Source organism: Hylobates moloch, unplaced genomic scaffold, assembly GCF_009828535.3.
Source record: "Hylobates moloch isolate HMO894 unplaced genomic scaffold, HMol_V3 SCAFFOLD_5, whole genome shotgun sequence".
Classification (NCBI taxonomy): domain Eukaryota; kingdom Metazoa; phylum Chordata; class Mammalia; order Primates; family Hylobatidae; genus Hylobates; species Hylobates moloch.
Window position 1 is genome coordinate 100,068,105 of NW_026652280.1, and position 6,230 is coordinate 100,074,334.

Here is a 6,230-nt window from a genome sequence, read left to right on the forward strand (position 1 = left end):
TTGATCACTTCAGGCTGGGAGTTCGAGACCAGCCTGGCCAACATGGCGAAACATATGAAAAATACAACAGACAAACCAACCAACCAACTCAGTGACAACAGAACAGGTCTACCCTGGAGTCATACTCTAAGTTTTTCTATTTTCCTCCCTTTCTGATCCTTTATCCCACTTTCTTTTTCTTCCTCTTCCTTCCCCTTCTTCTTTGTCAAATAGAGGATTGAGCTATTATCACTGATCCAAAAAAACAAACAAACAAACAAAAAAAAACAAAAAAACAAACAAACAAACAAAAACAAAAAACCCATGGGCTGACACTAACATAACTATGATGGCAACAGTTACACACTACTTCTGATGGAAAAGTGTGTATGCAACCAGAGCAAGAAGAGCAAGAAGAAATGAGTGCTTTTCTGTCCTTTGAGACCCTGATGAGCCCTGATAAAGTTGTCCTCTTCAAGGAGAAGAAAGGGATACAATGGCCTCTGGAAATTTAAAGCAAGGGTTAGCAAACTATAGCCTCTGGGACAAATCTGTCCTGCTATCTTTTTTTAATAGTTGAAAAAAAAAAAGAATACTTTGAGACACAATATTATATGAAATTCAAATTTCAGTGCTTGTAAATAAAGTATTTTTGGAACGCAGCCATGCTTAGTCATTTACATATTGTCTATGGCTGTTTTTGCATTATGACAGCAAAGTTGGTAGTTGCAACAGAGAGCCCACAAAGTCTGATATATAGATATATCCTGAGTCTGGGATCCTAATATTTGTGTGTGTGTGTGTGTGTGTGTGTATATATTTTTTTTTTTTTTTTGAGATGGAGTTTTGCTCTTGTCACCCAGGCTAGAGTGCAATGATGCAATCTTGGCTCACTGCAACCTCCACCTCCCAGGTTCAAGCGATTCTCCTGCCTCAGTCTCCCGAGTAGCTGGGATTACAGGTGCCTGCTACCACTTCTGGCTAATTTTTGTATTTTTTAGTAGAGATGGGGTTTCACCATGTTGGCCAGGATGGTCTCGAACTCCTGGCTTCAGGTGATCCATCTGCCTCGGCCTCCCAAAGTGCTGGGATTACAGGCATGAGCCACCGTGCCCGGCCATATGTTTGTTTGTTTGTTAGTTTTTTAGACAGGGTCTCACTCGGTCGCCCAGGCTGGAGTACAGTAGCGTGACCTCTGCTCACTGCAACCTTGATCTCCCAAGCTCAAGCAATCCTCCCACCTCAGACTCCCAAGTAGCTAGGACTACAGGCACACAGCACCACACTGGGATAATATTTGTAATTTTTGTAGAAACAAGGTCTCACTTTGTTGCCCAGGCTGGTCTTGAACTCCTGAGCTCACGCAATATGCCCACCTTGGCCTCCCAAAGTGCTGGGATTACAGGCACGTGCTACCATGCCTGGCCTAAAATATTTGTTAACTGGATCCTTACAGAAAAAGTTTGCCAACTTCTGATCTAGAGCAACTGGGTCTCAAAATCTCAGGAAGGAGGAGAAAAGAGAAAAGAGATAAAAGAGGGACATGAAGGCTCACTGAACACCAGGCATTCTGCTACAAGCTTTGGGGAAGAAGGGACATTGAGACATTGAGACCCCAATATACCTACTTCCTTTTTTTTTTTTGAGATGGAGTCTTGCTCTGTGGCCCAGGCTGGAGTGCAATGGCGTGATCTCGGCTCACTGCAACCTCCGCCTCCTGGGTTCAAGCGATTCTTCTGCCTCAGCCTCCCAAGTAGCTGGGATTACAGGCACCCGCCACCATGCCCAGCTAATTTTTGCATTTTTAGTAGAGAGGGAGTTTCACCATGTTGGTCAGGCTGGTCTCAAACTCCTGACTTCAGGTGATCCTCCTGCCTCGGCCTCCCAAAGTGCTGGGATTACAGGCATGAGCCACTGCACCCAGCCAACATACCTACTTCCTAAATGTCATCTGAGGCCTATAGAGAGATAATGAGTGCCAACATCAATTTTGTGCCATCCTCACAAATATTTCTGGAAATAGACAATATTATCCCTATTTTACATATGAAGAAACAGGCTGCATAGAGAGCTTAAGTAACTGGCTGGGGGTCACAGAGCTGATAGGAGGTGGAGATGAGTTTCCAAAGCTGATCCATCACATTATGGAGCCTGAATTCTTTTCTGAAACCAGAAAACAAGCTCTCAAAGAAAGCAAATGGCCAGCTTTTTTTTTTTTTTTTTTTTTTTGAGACACGACACGGTCTCGCTCTGTTGCCCAGGCTGGAGTGCAGTAGCACGATCTTGGCTCACTGCAACCTCTGCCCCCCAGATTCAAGTGATTCTCCTGCCTCAGCCTCCAGAGTAGCTGGGATTACAGGCGTGCACCACCACGCCCAGCTAATTTTTGTAATTTTAGTAGAGATGGTGTTTCGCCATGTTGGTCAGGCTGGTCTTGAACTCCTGACCTCAAGTGATCCACCCATCTTGGCCTCCCAAAGTGCTGAGATTACAGACCTGAGCCACTGCGCCCAGCCTATCAAGTGGTTAGCTTCTTTTTTTTTTGAGCTAGTCTTGCTCTGTCGCCCAGGCTGGAGTGCAATGGTGCGATCTCAGCTCACTGCAACTTCCACCTCCCAGGTTCAAGCAATTCTCCTGCCTCAGCCTCCCAAGTAGCTGACATTACAGGCACCTGCCATCATGCCTGGCTAATTTTTGTATTTTTGTAGAGAGGGGGTTTCACCATGTTGCCCAGGCTGGTCTTGAACTCCTGACCTCAGGTGATCCACCCACTTCAGCCTCCCAAAGTGCTGGGATTACAGGCATGAGCCATCACACCAGGCCAAGTGGCTAGCTTTGAAAGAAATCCGGCAACATTATTTTTACCCACCTCATTCCTACCTCCCTGACCCCAGCCAAAGAAAAGCAGCAGCTTCCAAAAGAAATGAGATAGGGGTCCCAAAGAAGTTCAATGTATCCTTTCTGCTCCCTCTGTTAGCTTAGACCTCTGAATGAGGTGATGGGGTGCACGCAGGTCTCCGGTTATGTCTGCTGCCAGCAAACACTGAACATGGGGGACTGCTGACAGCAACCAAACAGCCAGGCGTTGTGGCCTGGAGGCAATGCTGGTCGGCCCTTTCACAGATTGAGAAGCTTTCTGAGTCTGGCTCTGGGATCCTAAATCTACTGAGGTAGCCAGTATTGGAGAAGACCCAAGAAATCATATAATAAAGACTGAGGAGGAAGGGAGAGGCCAAATGACATGTTGTACTGGCTCTCCTCCAAATCTCCTGGCCCTGGGGGTGGGACACAGGGTCACAAAAACTCTTTGATGGTTCAAAATTTAACCTACCATTTCTTTTCCTGTAGAAAGTGAACCATTAATCCAGCAGTGCCCTGCAAAGAGGGCTAAAGCAGAGCTTCTCTTCGCCTCAGATAAAGAAGCCAGGAGCTACAATTCCTTCCCACCTGCTCCCTAGATATCCCATTCCAAGACAAGAGCACCCGAGTCTCTGACGCCCTCCTGCTTCACCCATCCGCCTGACTTGGCTGAACGCTGGTGTCCTGGAACTCATTCTCTTTCTCTGATCTTCCTGTCCACCGCCAGAGAGTAGTGCCACAATTCCAAAAATGAAAAGAAAGTAAAAGATATAGAGGATCCATTCATTCAGCAAAGATTATTTTAGCACTTTGTAAGTGTCAGGCACACAGAAGAGGACCCACAAGGGTCTATGCACAAATACAATGGTGGGACCTGGCTACCATCCCTTAGTGGGGCAGAGGCCAGTATGGATAGAAGCCGTCTGTCCTATCAGTTTCCGGGTTGTCTCCTGAGAGGCATTATCATCTGTACTTAGTTCCTGAATTTCAAGGCATCCCCAGCCCCCTAATCTAACCACACACCCCTCTACTAAGTCAGCCACAGGCATCTCAGACACTCTCCCTAAATCATCCCCATGTCCTTGATGTACTAGGTTCGTAAGTCAGTCAGGAATTTTGCTGCTCTGGGCTTCCAAGTGTGACCACCTTTTTTTTTTAAATTGGTTAGTAAACTGAACTTAGGGACCCTGCCCTCTTCCTTTCTGCTGGACCTGTAGCTGTATGCTTATTCTACCAGGGGCTTGGGACCCAGACTAGCCCTTTATTTATGGCGGATAAAGAAGAAAAGGGTCAAGACCAACCAGTCTTCTTCTACCTCCTGCCAGTTTCCTGGCATGTGTTCTGGGTGCTATGCCAGACGGGTGTGGCAAGAGAGGGTCTGAGGGTAAGGACCCAGGAAAGGGAAGAGGGAAACTCACCAGACCTGGGAGATATCCCAAAGATGGGGACCTGTTTCTGCTGTCAGTTGGTGACTTCAGTGTGGGAAAAAGTCCTGCTTCAGGTGGCCCCTTTAAGAACCCAGTCCAGCACCTTGGTGGGGGTCCCCTCTCTCTTGGTCCTTTTAAGGAAGCTGCTCATGGTCCAGAAGTTTGCATAAAAGAAAGGGGGGACTCATTCCAGTCCAGACCAGCTGCCTCTTCATCCACTGTAGCCCTTCCCTTCCCCGCCCTACTTCAAACACCCTAAACATTGCTGTGCCCAGGACCTTAACTCTTTCAGTGCCACTACTGATCCCAGGGACTCCTGGGTCCCTCTGTCTTCAGCATTCCTTGAACACAGTGCGGCTACAGAATTCAGACTTGTGTGGAAACAGGTACAAGAAGCCATGCTGGGGTCACCCTGAGGAGAGAGTATGTGGGCACCTGACACCCCAGGGAACGTTTACCCTTCCTCCAATAGGGTCAGGGAGAAACTGGGAAGGGGAGAAAGCAGACATCTCTGGGAAAGAAAGAGCTGCAGCTGGAAACCTACTTCACAGCAGGGTCCTCAGGTCAGCGGTGTCCTTTGCCCTCTCAAATTCCGCTTCAAAACTGATTGTCGGCCGGGCATGGTGGCTCACGCTTATAATCCCAGCACTTTGGGAGGCTGAGGCGGGCGGATCACTCGAGGTCAGGAGTTAGAGACCAGCCTGGCCAACATGGTGAAACCCCGTCTCTACTAAAAATACAAAAATTAGCTGGGCGTGGTGGTGCACACCTGTAATCCTAGCTAATGGGGAGGCTGAGGCAGGAGAATCACTTGGACCCGGCATGCAGAGGTTACAGCAAGCCGAAATCACACCACTGCAATCCAGCCTGGGCAACAGAGTGAGACTCCATCTCAAAAAAAACAAAACAAACAAACAAAAAAACCTGATTGTCGGTCCCTTTAAGAGGCAGGTTACAGCAATGGAGGAGGAAAGACTGTATTTTTTTGTGATGAAAGTACAGGGTGGAGCAGTTACAAGGGCAGCTGCACTGAGAAGGGCCCTAGTGTCAGCACCAGGAACAGGGGTGACCAAGCAACTCAGCATATCCGGGGCTCATGGCTTGTTGTGGATACCAGGCGGCAGGATATTTGGCCAGCTCCCCAACTCTCTTCCCAGATAACAGCTTCTGGGGCGGGGCAGGGGCTGACTCACCTTCACTGCTTTCCCTGGGGCAGAGGACAGCTGGGGCGGATGTCGGACTTCCAGAGGTAACGGGGAGCCCTCCTCGCCTCCTGTGGGCTAGCAGAAAGGGCATGTTAGAGCTGGAAGATCTTGGCTGCCTCTGCCAAGTCACTAGTTACAGGACCTTGTGTCACCTATTTGGCCTCATCCCCTCATCTGTAAAATGCAGATGTTAAATGAGACATGTGCAAACAGTAGAACATAAATGCTGGGTCCATAATAAATAAATATGCTAGCTGCCACTGGCTGGGCAACCTTGGACAAGCCGCTTCACCCTGTGTCTTTCCTGATCTATTAAATGAGAGGATCAAATTAGGTAATCTATGGTCTATCCTTGCTCAAAAATTCTCTTGTCGGTGAGTGGAAGAGAGCAGCTGCTACCAGATGTAGAACTGTGTGTGCCCTTCCCCACCTGGCTGGACCTCACCCACAAGATGAGAAAATGACAGTGGTTGTTCCTCACGTTCCTCACTGCATAAGAACAAAGGGGTAATACCTGCCCTATCGTACCGGTGAGGGGTCCTCAAAAATCCTCTAATTAAACAATTTCATGATTGTGCAGATGAGGAAACAGGCTCCAAGAGGGAGAGCTATTTTATATATAACTTATATATAATATACATTAAAGCCGGGCACAGTGGCTCACGCTTGTAATCCCAGCACTTTGGGAGGCCGAGGCGGGCGGATCACGAGGTCAGGAGATCGAGACCACGGTGAAACCCCGTCTCTACTAAAAAATACA

At 48.0% G+C, this 6,230-nt stretch overlaps 1 protein-coding gene across 1 annotated transcript in view; it reads left to right on the forward strand.

Moving 5' to 3' along the window:
- Positions 1-6,230, forward strand: part of THBS3 (thrombospondin 3) — a 54,265-nt gene that overhangs the window by 17,070 nt on the left and 30,965 nt on the right. The window lies entirely within an intron of this gene.